Source organism: Bos javanicus, chromosome 29 (assembly GCF_032452875.1).
Source record: "Bos javanicus breed banteng chromosome 29, ARS-OSU_banteng_1.0, whole genome shotgun sequence".
Taxonomy (NCBI): domain Eukaryota; kingdom Metazoa; phylum Chordata; class Mammalia; order Artiodactyla; family Bovidae; genus Bos; species Bos javanicus.
In genome coordinates this window covers 40,055,961-40,075,351 of record NC_083896.1, presented here as the reverse complement: position 1 = coordinate 40,075,351, position 19,391 = coordinate 40,055,961, and the positions used below count along the sequence as shown (strand labels likewise).

General features: G+C 46.8%; 1 pseudogene; it reads right to left on the bottom strand.

Annotated features, from left to right (window-relative positions):
* Nucleotides 1-470: 470 nt before the first annotated feature.
* Nucleotides 471-9,131, bottom strand: LOC133241870 (pregnancy-associated glycoprotein 2-like; annotated as a pseudogene).
* Between the last annotated feature and the right edge of the window lie 10,260 nt (nt 9,132-19,391).

Sequence of the window (19,391 nt, the reverse complement as noted above, 5' to 3'; positions counted from 1 at the left end):
CTCCCTCACTAGGTGTAGTAGTCTGAGGGAAAAAAGTTTTCCGGCTTAGATTATCAAAGATGAAAGAATGGAAAGAACGAGGGAGAGAAAGAGTGAGCTTGATGGCTTCTGATTTCTTGGATCCAATCACCGATCTTTGGATTTACTCTAGTTCCTGTGTCCCAGATCCCCAGGGTCCTTCCAATAAGTCTCCTCTTTCCTTGAAGCCAGTTGGAATTCGGCTCCTCTCACTTGTGGTTGAGACTTGATTCTAGATTGTTCCTGGTTATGATGCACCTTCTCGACCCCAAAGAGAGGTATCCATTCGTATCAGCCCCATTGAGATGAAATCCTTTACTTTTAACTGAGAATAGGATTTTGCAGAGCAACAAACACAGTCTCATCACCTATTCCCTTGGGCCAGAGTGCCCTTGGTGTGAGTGAGTGTGTGTTTGGAGTGGGCCTGATTGACTCCTAAAGCAGCTCATCATTTACACTGCAGGAGCCAGGCCAACCCTGGTGTTTTTCCGATCGAAAATAGAGAAATACAACCTCAGGAAGACATCACCCAGGGACCCAGGTCTCTGGCCCTTTAAAGCCTTCTGAGCCTCCTGCAAAGCTGCTAATGCAGAGGTTCTCATAAATCTGGGGGAGGCAGAAATACACACCAGTCAGCCTGAGCCCTTACCTGTCACTGCCTTCGACATCCAGAGCTGGCAGTTTCTTGCTTTTATTTCCCTCCTTTGTTGAGAATCAAGTGGGTCTTTCCACAGCTCTCTGCAGGTGCAGAAATGGGGGCCCATCCCAGAACAAGAGGGCTCAGGTAGAGTGGTTTTCATAAGGGAAGGGACAGAAGGAGGGGAGAATTGGGGCTTTGGATCAACAAATGCAAACTAATATACAGAGGATGGATAAACAACAAAGTATTACTGTAGAGCACAAGGAGCTATATTCAGTATCCTATGATAAACCATAGTGGATAAGAATATGGAAAAAATGTAAATATATACATGTAACTGAGTGAATTTGCTGCATAACAAAAATTAACATAACATTGTAAATCAACTGTATTTTGTAAATCAATAAAATTTGTGAGAAAAAAAAAAGAACAAAAATGGCTGGTAATTCCCCTCATACTCTACTGCTTCGTTCCTTCCCACCCCTGCTCTTTGTCTTCTCTGGAGAGAATGCCTGTTCTTTTCCCCCTTCCCCATAACCTGTGTTTTCTTTTTAAAATTTTTATTCTGTATGGCAGTATAGTCGATTAACAATACTGTGATAGTTTCCAGTGGACAGCAAAAGGGACTCAGCCATACACATGCAGATATTCTCCTCCCAAATTCCCTCCCATCCAGGCCGCCACATCACACTGGGCAGAGCTACACCGGTGCCTCAGAGGAGGTCATTGTTGGCTCTCCATTTTCAATAGCAGTGCCCACACCTGGTTCTTTGTACCATGCTCAGGCCTCTAGGAAGCCGCCCTGGCCACTCCAGGCTGGGCTGGATGACTTACTATGGTACTCCCCTGGGGTAGCCCGCATCCACTAATCTGACCCAGCACTCCTTTGCAGATCCCTCAAGGGGAGGGTACATTTGCATGGAATCAATGTAGATTTGCCTGTACCCAAGTGGGCCTCCTCATGCCTCCATGATGCTGGGGCTTTAGAATTCCTGAAATGCCCTCTCTTCCTCAAAGCCTTCTTTGGCCCATTAGTCTGCTCTGAACTCCCGCAGGGAGCTGATGTGAAGCCTCCACCCTGTGCCGGGGCTGAGCAGTCACTGTGCATGCTTTATTCACCTTAGCATCCAACCTCCCCACAGAGGGGTTGGTACCCCAACTCAAGAGGAGGCCCTGGGGCTTAGCAAGGGGAAGTTGTAGCAAGGACCGGGGTAACTATATAATTTATCATCTAAACCAGGACACTTTTGAGAAGGAAAGGGAAACTAGGGTGGGACAGCACACTGGGACTGTCCTCAGTCACTCCCCTGCCTTTGTCACATGTCCTATTTCAGGGATTGCTAGAGCTGACTTTCCTTGTTCATGCATCTGAGGGTTCTGGTTGCATTGGAGGTCTCTGAGGGCAGAGGCCCTTAGTGTTCCCCTCTCCTTGTGCCCCTCGCCAGGCCTGGATGGGGTAGTGTCTCCACATTTATATCAGGAGGATGGATGTCCCCGACTGTCCATTATGCTCAAGTGGATGATTTTGTGGGAGGCAGTGGCCCAACCACAGGGGCTCAGCAGCATCTGCAATGGCGTGGCTTGGCCTGCAGAGGCTGCCCTCCTCCCAGCAGCAGCCCAGGGGTTCCTGCAAGTTCCACATCTGAGAACCAGCCCCCAGGATTGGCCCCTCACCTTCTGGATGTAAGCACAGGGTAGTCAATTCCATTGATGGTGAAGATGATAGGAGGCAACTTACTGATGACATCACATGGAACCTGAATCTGTTAGAGGAATAGGGAGAGAGATTGGCTTCAGCTGATCCTTGGGGTGTGGAGAGCCAGAGAGGGACCCTGTGGCATGACCCTTCACCTCGGGTTTCCCACTGAGCCTGGGGTGAATGAACCTCCAGATTTTGGCCACCATGTTACTTGGGCCAATCAGCATCGTCGTCCTGGTGTCCACAATGGCCTGACATCCACAGGAACAACCAATCACCGTCCCGTTCATGGAGATGCTGGGAGACAGTGGGACAAAGCGGGCACCAGGGCCACTATGTAGCCTCCCCTACAACTGCTGCCTCCCTGAATGTCTCCTGAATAGTCAGGGCTTCAGCTCTCTCCCTGAGTCTGTTTCCCTTTGCTCTGATCATGTCACCTTCTTTGACTTCCTTGCACTTCTTGATGCACCAAGGTCTTTCATGGCTCAGGGCCTGGGCATGTACCATTGCCCTTCCCACACAACCACCATACCCTTTGTTGCGTTAATTTGTCCTCATCTTCCAGGTTTAGGCTTAATTGTCACTTTGTCAGGGAGTCTTCCCACCAGACTAGATCAGGTTCCTGTCTTGCTCACTCTTTGTAGACCCTTCCTTGTATCTAGCAAGTAACAAAGTGGTAATTCACTATGTATGTGACTTGTTTCATGTATGACTGCTTTACTAGATGAGAGGGCAAGTTTGACCCCAGTGCCTCTCAGAGCACAGCAGATGCACGATGCATTTTTTTTTTGAATGAATGAATTAAGAAATGAATGAGGAACAGTCAAAAACCTGTATCTGGTGTTGACCATTAATAGTTCAACCCACACAGAGAAGATGGAGGTTCTCTGGGGAAGCAGATGTTCAGAGAGGGGGTGGGGGAGATACAGGCTCCCCAGGAGATGTTGTCTCCTAGCAACACCCCACCTGGCTCAGACTGAGGCTGTGGTTAGAGGATGCCCAAGTTAGCTCATGGGATGCAAAAGGGCACATCAGCTGTGTCTGAGGGTATCACACAGAATGCCATTGATTATTGCCCATTGTTCTCAGGCCACACCTGGATCCCAGCTTCCTGATTCTCTCTGTCACAGCCTCTCCCCACTGAAACCAACCTGTCTCCACTGCTGTGGAGCTTCTTTCTGAGGAGGCCAGGTTTCTCAGTTTGTCTAGGACGTGCTCTGTTTTTCAAGTGGCAGTTCTGTGTGCTAAGAAGTACCGCCCTCCCAGGTAGCCCTGGTCATTTGGACATCTTAACACAACCCTGTTCAGACTGGTGAGATTCTCCCTGATCAACTTTTCATCACAGTATAGGGTCCTAAACCCTGCTCCCCACCTCATAGCACAGCAGGTGCTCCCCTCCCGCCTCCCCCAGCTGCACAGGCCTGTCTGGACCCTTTCAGGACCCTGGCCAGAGGCCTGGTCAGGAGGCCTGGGGTGATTTTAAACCCGTGGATGGTGTCCGTATCTGTGTTTGCTTGTTTGTGGGTGTGTCTATACGTCTCCCTCTGTGTGTGTGTGTGTGTGTGTCTGTTTGTGTGTATCTGTGTGCCTCTGTGTGTTTACATGTGTGTATTTAAATGTGTTTCCATATGTGTTTTTATGTGTCTTTCTGGGTGTGTATGTCTGTGTGTGACTGTGTCTGTGTGTGCACTTGTGTGTGTCTGCCTGTGTCCTTGTGCACATGTGGGAGCATCACTTGGGGTGGTCCTCAGAGGGAGAGGCTTACCGCTCCATGGCTATCTGCCAGAAGCCGGCTCATGACACTGGTATCCAGTTGAGCTCTCCCTTGTGGTGGGAGTGGTCCACCCCGCCAAACATCACCACGCTGCCGTTCTCTTTCTGGCTGTCGAGAGAAGGAAAGAGGGGAGCACCATGAGGACAGTAACACCAGGAACTATTTGAGGGCTGTGCTTACCCACCCATCAGAGGCACTACTGTGGTCCCCATTTACAGATGCAGAAATCGAGGCTCAGAGGGATTGAGTACCTGACTCAGGTCTGTCACCATCTAATGAGTGCCACTGAAGAGGTTGGAATCTGAGCAACTTGGCTTTGACCACCAGCCTTCTGAAGAGGGCCTGGTCCCCTCCAGTGACCTGAGTTCTTACAGATACCCTCAGAGGAACCATGCTGGAGGGGTCTAGCACCCCTCCTTGTTTTGCCTGTCATTTTTCAGAAAGACCAAGGCCCCAGGGTGGTAAGGACTCGGGTTCAGGGTCAACTAGGTTTGGCTTCACCTGCCTGTGACCTATGCTGTCTATGAAGCCCTGTACTCAGCAGGGCCCCACCTCTGCTCTCCCTGCCTTGAAATTCCTAGTATGTTTTGAACAAGGGGTCCCACATGTTTATTTTGCACTGACTCCATGAAAATTCAGTCACTGGTCTGGGCTCCTGGTGAACTGTTAGTTGAAGGGAACATTCTCACCATCTTTCACCTATCTTCCATATCAAATCTACCAGCAAACCGAGTTACCTGTTTCTCCAACCCATTTCCTGACACCTCCTATTGCTCTTCCTCTTCCCTGAGCCCTTCTGGACCAAACTGCTCCCCTTGAGCCCATGAGCATAGCTGTGTTCCAAAAAAATTTTCTTGGCAAAAACAAGTGATGGGGCCAGGTGGGTCCCTAGGGCAGCATTTCTCCTTGCATAGACTATCTCTCAGGAATATTCTGGATCAGGTTGTCTATAACTTTTCTTGCAGCTGAAAGAATCTTACAGTTAACTTGGAGACACGGCTTGTCCAGCTCAGACTTATGTGCTCAAGTAGAAGGCAAAGAGAGGCTCAGAAATGACTCCTTGTTTCTTCAGGTTGTCTAAGATGGGGGCGCTTCCTTTGACAGCTAAGTTAGGATAGCCCAAGCCTAGGATGCCATCAACAGGTTGGGATTCCACGGGTCTGTTGTACACCTTGCTCAGGCCAAATGTCTGGTTCACGATGACAAGGTTCCCAATCTGTGGGAGAGGAGAGTGTTCCTATGTAAAGGCTTGGAAAGTGAGACTGGGAGGAGATGCCATTAACACTGAAGAGAAGAACTGAGGCCTGACTATGTCCTGCATTGACTTCAGACTGTTAGACCCAGCTGGGACAGGAATTCGGGTTCCATTGGTGTGGGGATGTGGATTTTAACCAACACCAACTACTCCTGTAAACACCATCTGTGTGAGTCAAATTGGCCTCATGCCTTCTGTACAGATGGGGCAACCAAAGACTCAGGACAGGACCCAGTGGTTCCCACCTGAGGACAAAATGTACAGAGACAAGGGTAGCCTTCTCTTTGGCATCACTGTGATCTGATGACAGAAATGGACCTCATTCATTCATTGTAATGTATTGTGGGTTCTGTATCTGCCCCGGAAGACAGAAGCCCATTATACAATGTTCTTGTATACAGGCATCATTCTTACGAAAACTCTGCCTGGGAAACATACTTTTGGAGAGGTTTGGGCCTGTGTGTGTGTGTGTGTGTGTGTGAGGGAGAGAGGTAGAGAGTGAGTGACTGAGAGATAGAGAGGGAAAATAGGTACTTTGGGGGAGACAGGCCATAGTTTTTACTAGACTCTCAATGGTCCCCCAGAGTGAGAACCCATTTATCAGGCCCCACCCGCATATGTGGCTCCCTATTTCCCTGTGTGGATAACTGAAGCCCTGAACTGCCCCCAGTGGCCCCAGATCAGTTTTATCCTCTCTTGAAACACTCCACACCTGCTTGACTGGCCTGACTGGCCAGCCCAGCTCCATTGCTTACCAGATGTGTGACTTTGGCAAGGTCCTTGCTCTCTGAACTTCAGTTTTCTTACCTGCCTGTATCATGGAGCTAATCACAGTACCTGCTATGTGGGATTGTTGTAGGATTAAATAAGTTATTACCATGAATGTGCCCGGCATAGTCTAAGAATAAATGTGGGTGCTTCTCCCCTTCTCTCCCTGCTTCCAGCAAAATGAACCTTGAGCTGCTTATGGGCAAAGGAGCTGCAAGTCCACACCCTAATCCACTCTCTGCGTTGGCCTTTCTGGGAGGTTGTGTGTCAACAGAGGTGCTATTTCTCCAGGGACAGGTCTGAGGGGCAGACAGCCAGTCACTAAGGGACTTTCAGAAGGAAGGGCTTTGCCATCTGGTCCTGTGTCTGTTTTGTGAGCAGTAGTCACTCTCAAAGCCTGTCCTGACTCAGCTCCTTGTTTCTAACTTACCCAAACAGTGTCATAGCCAAGAACTCCCGTCATCCACACAAAGCCGTAGATGAGGTTGATAGACTGGTTTGAGGGGTGGAAGGTATTGGATGCATTCAGGTTGAAGTGAAATAGTGCAGCTGGAGACAAAAGAGATGAGTGTGTCAGGTGCCAAGGATGGAGAAGGAGGTGGGATGGGGAGTCTGGGATGGTTGGGGCTGGGGTGGTACTTACAGCAACCTGGACTGTCACAGTAGATGGAGGCCACTCACGTGTCAGATGAGCCAGTGTCAAAGATGACCTGAAACTCTTGAGGAGGTATTCCAATGGTGATTTTTCCAAGGTAGGTGAACTACAGGGGCCGGAGGTTGGTGGTTAGGGCAGACCTCATTGCCTGGCCACCTCTGATTCCTGGAGTACTGCCTCCTGCTGGGTTTCCCATGTCTTGTAAAATCACTTTCCAACCCTCCACCCCCTCCACCTGTCCCCCATCTCACAGCCTCTGCTCAGACTAGTGCATTCATTTGAGAAACACTCCAGCCTCCTCCTCACGTTCAGCATGAACACAGCCTTGTCCAGGTGGTCCTCCTGGGGGTCACCCTGGGCCACTTTCTCTAAACTGAGACCATATCCTGTCAATACTGTGCAGGTGGCCCTTTCATTTGACATCTATCTACTCTTTGCCTATGTCTCAGGGTGACCTGCATATTCTGGAAGAAGATAGGAGACATTTTTCAAATCAATAGCTATAGCATTAGACTTTTATATATCACATGCTATATGCGTGCTAAGGTGATTCAGTCAAGTCCAACTCCTTGCAACTCTATGGACCATGGCCTGCCAGGCTTCTCTGTCCATGAAATTCTTCAGGAAAAAATACTGGAGTGGGTTGCCATGCCCAGGGTATCTTCCCAACCCAGGGATCAAACCTGCATCTCTTATGTCTCCACTAGCACCATGGTTCAGTATCTTTTTTTTTTTTTTTTAATGGTGTCATTCTTGGATCTGCAAAGGCTGAACTTCCTCTGCCCGGGGTTTCATAGTTGATTTGCGGTTAGCTTTGCTTTTGATCAGACATGGCTCACCCTTCATTTGTAACTCAATGGATCACTTGGTTCAGAAATAACAGTCTCCTTGAAACTAATGCCACAACTTTGACACAGAAATGGATGTTTACCTCCACCTGGTCATTGTTTGTCCCAGTAAACACAGACCAAGATTTGAGGATGAGAATGTCTTTTCCTCTGGGAATGGGGTCCCTGTTCCCCACCGTCTCTGCCTCCTGCAGGAGCCCCAAACATCCCACCTGAAAAGTCCAGGTGAACCTCAGTGCTAGACCAGAGCACCAGGGGGCGCTGTGGAGCACCATCCTCCCCAAATACATCCTGCAAGTTTTTCAGGGGGTGAGAAGTGAATTTGGGTCATTGGTGGAATTGTGGGACAGTCTGTAAGCGTGTTTCTCCAGGAGATCTTTCAGCACTTTTTTTCTGGGACAGTGTCTTGCATGGTCTTCATCTTTGTTAGCAGGATTCTTTCACCAAGCATGGGGAAATGGAAGCAAAGAAGGGGCAGCAGTCAGGTGTCTGTTATACTATGACTGTCATGCGTGGTATTGTAATGGCAGTGTATTTTCCATTTTTATGAACAATTGAAGCTTCAGTTTCCCCAGTGGTAAAAGGTAGAATGCAATAATCTCTACCCCACCAATATAGAATGTTTGGTTATTAAGTGAAATGAGGGATGTAATATTCTTGATATATATGAAGTCTCAACAGTGACTTACCATAGCTGTGGCCATCCTACTGTATCTTTCTCAAAGAAATACAGGGAATAAGGTAGAAGTGGGTTTATCATCCTCTTTTTTACAAGGGAGGAATTTGAAATGCAAGGAGTTTGTGACTTGGCTGTGGTCACACTGCTATTTAGAGATCAGAATTTAAAGATCAGAAGTAGTACTTCTGATCTTTCTCTGGGGCTCAAGCAGAAGAGAGGAGTAGGAGAGGAAGCCAGGAGATGGGAAATAAATTAGGGCAATAAAGAAGCTAGAGAAGTAAGGAAGAATTAGAATAGAAAAAAGAAATCAGAGAGTTCTCCATGCACAGAGACATCCAGAGAGATGGAGAGATAGACACGGAGATGATGATACAGACACATATACACAGAAATGGAGAAAGGGAAACAAGAAGAGCTAGAAACAAATGCAAGAGAAATGCTATTCCACAGGACCATACCTCCAGTCGCACAGGTTGTGCACTGAGCAATTCCAAGGAGTGCCATTTCCACATATGTCATGATGTGACTGCACCCCCAGAGTTGTGCAATTCTGCAAGCCTACCCCAAAAACCTTGGGCCCCAGCTGCCAATGGCAAGGTTCTTATCAATAAGTGAAATTTGAACTGTAAGACTGTCAGGGAATGATTACATTCTCTTTAAACCCTGATGGGTAAAAGAATAAGAGAAAGAGGAAAAAAATCCCAGAGAAAAAGATGATGCTACTTATAGTCCCCATACTAACATGACTGTGCACTCTGAGAGGGCCACCAGCCCAAGGAGCCCAAGCCACTTCATGGTTCTTTCAAGGGTCCAAAGTGCTCAGAAACAATTGGGTTCTTAGCATGCAGAGGTTGCCGGGAGCTCCTGGCTATATATGCTCTGACCTGCCCAAACTGTCCCCTCTAGGCCACTAATAGGGGCTTCCCTGGTGGCTCAGAGGTTAAAGCATCTGCTTCCAATGCAGGAGACTCAGGTTCAATCCCTGGTTCAGAAAGATCCCCTGGAGAAGGAAATGGTAACCCACTCCAGTATTGTTGCCTGGAGAATCCCATGGATGGAGAAGCCTAGTAGGCTACAGTCCACAGGGTCACAAAGAATCGGACACGACTGAGCGAATTCACTATTCTATTCATTAGGCCACTAATGGATCTGATAAGATATACCCATCTCTTCATAAAATCTCTACCTCCATCAGTGTCCAAGGGGAGTTGCTTTGGAAAATTATCAGAATACAGAGTTTCTACTGTAATCTCTTCCTTGTGGCTTGGCTGAAAAACCAAACTGAACTAAGAATGGGGAGACTTTTGCCAATTTGGAGACAAAACACTATTGCTGAGTGCTGTGCTAAGTCGCTTCAGTTGAGTCTGACTCTTTGTGACCCTATGCTAATAAGGTGATAAAAATAAATGCCAGGGGCCAAGCTAGAGATTCCTGAGCTCATGTGGTCTTCCTAGACATGTCATGAGATGTGCATTGCAGTCTTCAGTTGGAGAGGAGTTTGCTAGGAGGATAAGAGGTCAAATGGCAAAGTGAAGACTCCACGGGCAGGCCAGCAACATGTGAGTGACTTCAGTTAGTGGGACAGATAGCACAGATCAGAGGCACCTTTGATGCCAATCTGTATCAAAGAGCTAGACCAGAGCAGTATTACAATTGCATGGTTTCATATTGGAAAGTATGTGATATGTGCACCCACAAGATAATTTATGTTATCCAACAAACATATAAGGAGAACCCTGTGTGCTGGGGTCTGGGTTACATGTTAGAAATTCAAAGTCGAATAACACTCTTGCATGCACACTCAGTCACTTCAGTTGTGTTCGACCCTTTGTGACCTTATCGATTGAAGCCCACCAGGTTCCTCTGTCCATGGGATTCTCAAGGCAAGAATGCTGGAGTGGGTTGCCATGCACTCCTCTAGGGATATTCCTGACCCAGGCATCAAACCTGAGTCTCAGGCGTTGGTGGGTGGAATCTTAACGGCTGAGACACCAAGGAAGACCAAATAAACCATATGCCCAAGCTTTTCACTGCAACTTTGTTTTTAAAAGCAAAAGATTTGAAAGTTATCAAAAAAGACCATCCACAGGGGTGTGTGGAATAAGACACAGAGCATCCCAATAACTGGGTATAAGATGGATGGAGGGAAGAGTGGAATGGATGAGATGTTGAACTCAATTCTAGATCTAGCTTCCAGTTTTCAGGGAAATACATAGATAAAGGAATAGAGAAGCAATCCTCTAAACCAGCAGTCTCCAACATTTTTGGCACCAAGGACTGGTTTCCTGGAGGACAATTTTCCCAAAAACCAGGGTGTGGGGGATGGTTTCAGGATGATTCAAGGGTACTGCATCTATTGTGGATTTTGTCTATTATTATTACATAGTTATATATAATGAAATAATTATACAAGTCACTGTAATGCAAAAAGAGTGGGAGCCCTGAGCTTATTTTCCTGAAATGAGACTGTCCCATCTCTGGGTGATGGGAAGCGCTGGGGAGCAGCTGTAAATACTGATGAAGCCTCACTCACTGGCCTGCTGCTCACCTCCTGCTGTGCTGCCTGGTTCCTAACAGACCAAGGACTGGTACTGGTCTTGGTACAAGTGTTGTGGAGCCCTGCTTTAAACCCAATACTTGGGACATTCTGTAAGACAAACTACCCCGCCTTCTCCTACTTTTTAAATAAATGTCACAAAAAGCTAGGGAGTGGGAGATTGATATCTAGTTAAAGTCTGAGAACAGCCAAGTACAACATATGTTTGCATTGTCTAGTCCATGATTTTAATCAGTAAACTGTTAAAATACATTTGTTTTTAGAGGATTAGGGAAATTTGAACATGGACTGGATATTAGATGTTAATTTTGTTTGGAACAAAAGAGTACTGTGGGTATATATATTTTGTTAAATGGCAATCTCTTCCTTAAAATACTTAAAATGAATATTTATTCATTCAAGAATGAATAAATAGCAAAGAATAATTATAAATAGGATCTGTCTTGATTTAAGAAACAGATCTGTGTAGTTGCTATGGATTGAATAGTTTATACCCTCAGAGTCAGTTGTGGAATCCCTACCTCACAACGTGATGGTATTAGGAGGCAGAGCCTTTGGGAGATAATTTTGCTGAAAAGCCTCATTCACAGCAGGCCAGTGAGTGAGGCTTCATCTGTATTTACAGCTGCTCCCCATCGCTCTCCCATCACCCAGAGATGGGACAGTCACATTCTAGGAAAATAAGCTCAGGGCTTCCACTCTTTTTGCATTACAGTGACTTGTATAGTTATTTCATTATATATCACAATGCAAAAGTAATAGACATGAAATCCACAATAGATGTAATACCCTTGAATCATCTTGAAACTATCCCTCCCACTCTGGTTTTTGGAAAAATTGTCTTCCAGGAAACCAGTCCCTGGTGCCAAAAATGTTGGAGACTGCTGCTTTAGAGGATTGCTCAACAATTTTCTTGATGGTGGGGCCCTCATGATTTCATTAGTGTCTTTAGAAGAAGAGTCACCTAAGAGATTCCTTGATCTCTTCCTCTCTCTCAATCTTTCTCTCTTTTATTCTCCCTCTCTCTGCCCCCTTCTTGCCTCCCGACCCCTCCACCACCACGTGTGAGGACATAGCAAGATGAGAACTGTCTTCAGTCCAAGAAGAAAGTCCCCACTAGGAACCTAATTGGCCAGCACCTTGATCTTGGACGTGTAGCCTCCAGTCTATGACAGACTAACAGAATAGTGTTGTAGTTCTAGATGCTGACTGATGAAATAACAAGGTTCATGCTACTATTCTTTACATTTTTGCAATGTTTGAAATCTTTTTGTAATAAGAAGTTTACAAATTGTCCGTTTTGAAGTTTCTGCCATTAGTTATACCTTGAATAGCACAAGAAAAGCAGGCTTGGGAAGGCCACCACTGGGTGAGTGGTTACAGACATAGAGCTCATTAGGCCAGCTGTTCTCCTGTCATATGATCACTGTTTCCCCACTCACTCCCATCCCACCCTGCCCCTCCCCCAGCTAAGGTGGATGTCATCCAACTGGAGACTCTGATGAGTCAGGTCAGGGCCTGGAGGTAGAAGAAACATGGACATTATTAGAAAGAATGAACTGGGCATCTTCCTCCTTGGTTTTCCCTTTTTTAGTGCCATCTTCAGGTGAGGGGTAGGGCCTCGGTAGGAGGGGAGCCACAAGTGGGACTGCAGGGATATTTGGAAGGGAAGGTAGGAGGAATTCATAACCCAGTAACCAAGAGGTAGACATCTTGCTCAGGACCCAGGAGGGAAGGAAGAAGCACTGGGAAAAAAAATGGTGCCTACCAGAGGACCAGACCTACCTAGGTCTTCCGGTTAACCATGCTGGAGGTCACATCCTTCCTGCTGGAATTCCTGCTCTGGACATGGAGGGGATAGAACTGGCTTCACTTCTAATAAGTCACGGGGAGAAAGACAGCTTCCCCATGGGTCATTTGATTTGACTCTAACTGTGGGCATCATCCCAGGCTAGACAGTACCATGGCAGGTCATCCAAAGCATTTTAAGTACTTCCTATTTATCCAAGTATCCTGGCATGTAATTGCACCCAGAGTTCCTTTTTGAGAGGTGATTCATCAGCCCAATGTGGGTTTCTGCTGAGGAATCTCCAACCTTCCCAGTTGGTAACTTCTGTCTTATAACTATCTGATCTCATCCCACAGAACCCGGGTGGTGGAAAGATCCAAGGTCCTCTGTCTCATAGCAGCTGTGTTCCAACTGGTCTGTCACTCCCTGTTCTGAGCTCATTATCACCAGACACTGCGAGGGGATCATGGCATCATGATGAATAGATGTGGCCTCTGTGTCCTCAGCAACATGCATCTCTGAGCCACTTGTCCACAGATTGACACTGAGCTTCAGTCTGGAACAAGTGTTCTGGAGCAAGTCCAGTCTCCCTCATCCAAGAGATGGGAAACAGAACCCTGGCATGTATAACTTACCCAAAAGCTGCAGGTATGTTAGTGAAGCACAGGGACCCAGGGCTTCTGGTTCTCAGAGTGGGCGAGGTCTGAGAAGGGAAAGATCAGATAAAGCTCCATTGTATCCACTGCTGGACAGCTCTCAGTGGTCTGCATGAGCCAGAGCGGAAGTTCTTTCCCTGTGCCTCTCAAGTTCAGCTCAGCTTTTATCAGCAGACTTACCATCTTGTAGCAGCAGAAAAACAATATTGGGAGCTAGGTCTGCTGGGTTCCAGGCACAGTGAGGGCAGCCCCAGCTGGAGTGGCCCCTCGAGGCAGTTGTGCAAGTGTTTCTAGACTCACTGCCAGTTCATTAGCTCCAGTGCTCCCGCTCCTAGTTCATACAACACCGACCCCTTGGAGACTGGGTAACATGGACCTTCTTTCACAGTGAGGAGCTTTATCTGCTTAGCTCTCTGGAAACTTTGATGCAGTGTCTTACTGTTTCCTTGGGAACCCTGGGCTGAGCAAGAATTGTGATGCTCAGACAAGCCTGGACCAAGGGATGTGTTCCCTCTTTGGTGCTCAAAAAATACCTTAGAGCTTTGAAGGTCTTGAGGGAGGATGCAACAAGTCATGTTCTTTGGGGACTTTGTTTTATGGATCTGCTTGGAGACAAAGGACAGACATACTGGTCAAGTCTAGGCATCCCTGGGTCCCAGCTGATTGTGAGTTGAGTTCCAGCCACCAGGCTTCAGGGTCAGGTGCTGATGCTGGCCTCAGACCACCTTTCGAGAAGGAATGAAGGAAAGAGATTTTTCCCAGATAGCAGTGTCTTCAGGGGTCGCTGTGACCATACAAGGGAAGATGAGACAAGAGCCTTTTCTTGTCTCTTGGCTCTATCATGGCCCTTGGGGGTTCCACCCCCGAGGAAAAGGACATGAATAGGATAAGAGTCACTGGTGGTATCCCTGGCACCTGATGCCTCTGATGATAAACCAGCTGATCTACATGGCCCTGGGCCCAGAGCCAACTCAGCCCTGTGACAGCCCCTGCGTCTCCCTTCTGGGGAGGATGAGATGGCTTGTTGCTGGTATTTCACAAGTGAAGAATGTGATGAGGTCATGGTGAGTGACTTGTGGCTGAGTTCCAAGTGTGGAAGGAAGATTGGAGGTGGAAAAGTAGCCATTTGTTAAGTTTGGTCACCTTGGACATGTGCAATGGATGTTTCCACATCTGGAATGTCCTTCTACCAGCTCTTTGCATGACTGGCTCCTTTCTCAAAATTCAGCATCATCTCAAATGTCTCCACAAGAGGGAGGCTTTCACTAGCCACTCCAGTGTCCCAAGCACAGAGCTTGATCCATTTGAGGAGACCATAGACACTGAACGCATTTCCCTATGTCCTTTAATGGGCACCTTGAGAGTTTGAGATTGTCTCCAACTTACAGATGGGAAACTGAGTTGAGAGAGGTTTAGCATCTCCCTGTGAGTGGTAGAGCCAAGATTTGAATCTAGGTCTGTTCAGCTGCTAATTCCAACTGCTCCTTGAGTGACCAGCCAGTGATGCAGAGAAAACAAGAGGGTGGGGGATGGAGGGTGAAACTGAGAAAGGATTTCATCTATTAGGAAATATTCACTCTTTCCGTGAACACTTCTCCAAGGTGTGCTAAGCCTAGCATGTAAAATGTTCCCTGCATAGATGGAGCCTGAGTGCATGAACACCATGCAGACTACACCAGAAAACAGACAATGGGCCCAGGGGAAGATGGCCTGAAACCTACTTCATAATGTTTTTCTAAGATCCTGTCCCCTCCAGGATTGTATACTTGGAGTGCAGGCTTTTTCTGCTTGGGCTAGTGGGGGTCTTGGGTTTCCCTGGGGACTCAGACCATAAAGAGTCTGCCTGCAATGCAGGAGACTCGAGTTTGATCCCTGGGTCAGGAAGATCCCCTGGAGAAGGGAATGGTTACCCACTCCAGTATTCTTGCCTGGAGAATCCCATGGACAGAACAGACTGTCGGGTTACAGTCCATAGGGTCACAAAGAGTTGGACACGACTGAGCAACTAACACTTAGGACTTATGACAGTCCATAATCCAAATGTCAGAAAGAAATGTGAGCAGCCTCTAATGGAGACCTGCTCCCAGTGTCTTGGGAAGCTGGTGCCTGATGTTGCCTTGGGTGGAACTTTAGGAAGGCTTCGTGGTGAAGGTGGCAACTGAGCTGTTTCTCCATGGCTCCATGGATAAAGGACATTGCTGAGTGAGTGTGGGGAGGAGGGAATGCCTATCAAAAACAGTAGCATTGACATTGTACTAAACTCCAGGGATCGTCAGTCACCTAGGAAACTTAACCCAAAGGTGTAAATTAAATCAGTCAGTGTGGAAAGTGTAGGCAATAAAAGCAATGTACAATTTAAAAATAAGAATCTTGGAGAAGGAAATGGCAACCCACTCCAGTATTCTTGCCTGGAGAATCCCATAGACAGAGGAGCCTGGCAGGCTACAGTCCATGGGGTCGCAAGAGTCGGACACGACTTAGTGCACTGTCTCACCCCAGAGATCCTGCCACATATACCACAAAAACCAAACATCCCCCAATGACCTTGGCCCCACTGTTCCAATCACTCCCAGGTGGGAATTCAGGCACATGTCCACAGAGGTCACAGACAACATACATACGGTTCTGTTATGTCCCATATATTACCCTTTCATGTCCCAAGGAAGACATTTTCTCTTAGAGATTTTCATTTAGTGTATCTTTAAAAAAATCTTGTGTTAAACTTGCCTCCATCTTTTTCTTGGGTAAGGACAACCCAGAAATGGCCCTTTTGTGTCTGTGATGTTGCCATTCACAGCTTTCTTGATAGGCCTAGTACAATCTTGAGAACAGGGTTGCTGTATGCTGAATGTCAGACGGTAGCTCTTAGCTTTGCCTATCTTAGGTAGTTACGCTGTGCATTTTTTATTGGTGTACCATGTTTGATTTGTCCCTAATACCTTTGAAGTTTTTCTGAGAAATGAATAATGCAACATGAACTTATTAAAATACATTTTAAGCCTTTAAAAAAAAATAAAAATAAAAATAAATAAAAAAAAATAAAAATAAGAATCTGGGGCTTTTCTGGCCATCCAGTGATTAAGACTCTGCACTTTCACAGCAGGGGAATGGGTTCAGTTCTGGTTTGGGAGCCAAGATTCTTCATACTACGTTGTGGGCCCCCAAAGAGAAATCTGTGTCCATCACTAGTTGTCTGGGACTCTGATTGGAGACTTCTCCTGGGGATGCAGACTGGTGGAGGCTTCATCATCTGCAGTGTCACTAGTTGCCATGGCTGGGGGAACAGCATGTGCTAATTCATGTACTGACTATCGCAAATGAAAACTGTGGCCTACCATATCATTAAACAAAGGATTAACAGCCATCCAGGCATCACATTATAGCTGCTTCTCAATGGTCAGCCCAGAAGAAATTCAGGAGGGCAAAACATGCCCTCCATCAAGCCCTCAGCTACTGAAGCCAACCCCCCAACCATCAGTTGTGTATGTAGAGGGGACTCAGGGTGAGAAGAAAGTGGATACTTCTCTAGATAGCTAAGCTGCATATGAAAGGAATGATTTCAGTAGGCCTGGCTCATGCATCTTCCCATACACTGAAAAAAGCTTAACTTCCTTAACTTGCAAATCTGACTTCCTTTATTGAATGGTAACCTATATCTGTTTTTGTTGCAAAAACTCCTATATATCCTGCCTCCTCCTTTACCTCTTCAGATAAATCCCTTAGAGCTATCTGAAAGGCTGCCCCAGGCTTGAAATCCTCAGAAAGTTTTCCAAATAAAACAGAATTGTCAACTCTTAGTTTGTGCTTTTTTTGTTTTCCAGTGGACACTATCAAATCATTTGCCAGAAGTGACCTGTGTCACTGCTACCTGCTTTTCATTGGTATAAACAAGCCACAGGGCCACTGTGAATTTTGAGGGAATATGGAAGTGTAAGCCAGCATGTGTTCAGGACAAAGACTTGATAATTTGGACAACAGCACCAATGGTACACAGGACAGTGTAGAAGAGGGTAACCAAAACCACCTCCCGGGGTGGTGTGGGGAGGGCTTGGCAGTCAAGTCTAATTTCAAGAGTGTGGGATTTATGTTTTCTGCAGTGGGGAACTTTGAATAGGTTAGTGAGTTGTTAGAGAACGGAGGAGAAGAATGAAAGGTGAAGGTGCAATAGTAGTGAATAGAAGAAATGAAAGATGTTAAGAACATTAAGATAAGCTGTAGAATCAGGGTGGGGAAGCCATTGGACACTTAGTGAAGGTCATGGCCACAAGCTTCCAATCCTCCATTTGGTTGGGAAGTGGGAAGGTTGACAGATATTTTGGAGGGTTGTTTACACTGTAGAACAACTTCCCTGATAGCTCAGTTGATAAAGAATCCACCTGCAATGCAGGAGACCCTGGTTTGATTCCCGGGTGGGGAAGATCCACTGGAGAAGGGATAGGCTACCACTTCAATATTCTTGGGCTTCCCTTATGGTTCAACTGGTAAAGAATCTGCCTGCAGTGTGGGAGATCTGGGTTCAATCTCTGGGTTGGGAAGATCCTCTAGAGAAGGGAAAGGCTACCCATTCCAGTATTCTGGTCTGGAGAATTTCATGGACGGTATAGTCCATGGGGTTGTAAAGAGTCGGACACAACTGAGTGACTTTCACTTTACACTGAAGAATCAAGACTTTTCTCTAAAAGTATTTCACAGAAAACGGATTACATTTACTCTATGAAGAATTTTCAGAGTAGAATGACAACTTGTTGTTCAGTCACTAAGTCATGTTGGTCTCTTTGTGACCCAATGGGCTGTAGCATGCAAGGCTTCCCTGTCCTTCACTATCTCTCAGAGTTTGCTCAAACTATGTCCATTGTGTTGATGATGCCATCCAGCCATCTCATTCTCTGTCATCCTTCTCCTGCTTTCAATCTTTCCCAGCATCAGTTAGAATAGGAAACAGGAGTCCAAAATGGCAGTGGCTAAAAGACAAGGAAGGGAAAAGCCCACAAAATAGAACAAAGGAAAGTCAAAGGAAGGTCTGATGACCATAGTGAAGACTTCAGGTAGAACAAACAGCACTCCTGGCTAGCCCAATTTGCATAGGGCAGGTCCAGGGGGAGGAAAAAACATAAAAAAGGAGGAGCCAAAGCACTCTCTCTCTCTTTCCTGAGTGCATGTGCTCTTTCTCTTTCTCTCTCTCTCTCTCCAGCGCGCTGGCATGCTCCTCCACTCTCTTCTCTTCATGTCTTTGGGTTGGCATGGCCTCACGCTTTGAGGATGGATTCTCCTGCTATCTTTTAAATAAAATAGAGCTGTAACACTGATTTGTCTAAGAGCTTTAATATGGTTTGTCTAAGACCCGAGAGCTGTGACGTGCTGAGGGCTTTAATGTCCCTCACTCCGAACCTTTGTTGTGATGAGACAGAACTGAGGAGCATACACTCGCCTAACATCTATGGTGCCATGACTCGTGGAAGAGGCCAAGCACAGCAGGAGCCCAACTCAGCGAAACCTCCCATGGTTGAAGCAGAAAGCGAAGAAAACCCAGGGCAAGGGAAGTGCCAAGAGGTCCATCATGCTGGAGACCAGGACAGCGAAAAACAAACTCAGCAGAAAGCTCATGCAGCTCAGCCTCAGATTCCAGAAGACCTCCAGTTAAGGTAGGAGGTCCTCACTTCTATGGCTGGAGGGACATGCCTAACAAAATCTTAATTCCTCTACAATCTTTCCTTTCTTGTTTCCTTGAACCCCCTGTGAAGAGGCGGGTGGCAGTGGGCGCAATTGAGGGACTCTGGAGAGGCTACTCTTTGGTATGTCCCAAAGGCACTATCTGCTGGGCCCCAGTAGCTGTTACCCAAGCTGGTGGGGGTTCTTCTGTCCTTACTCTTCTCTGTGCCAAGAATCAGGCCAATGAAAACTGTGAGCACAGGTCAGGAATTTAGTAGATTTTCTGGCAGGCTATGAAGGTGATTCCTTGACACGTTTTCCCCACTGCTTTTTCCTCCTGTTCTTCAGCTCTCTCCTGGGACTCAAGCCTAGACAAAACCCAGGATGCCTGGCTTCAAGACCTA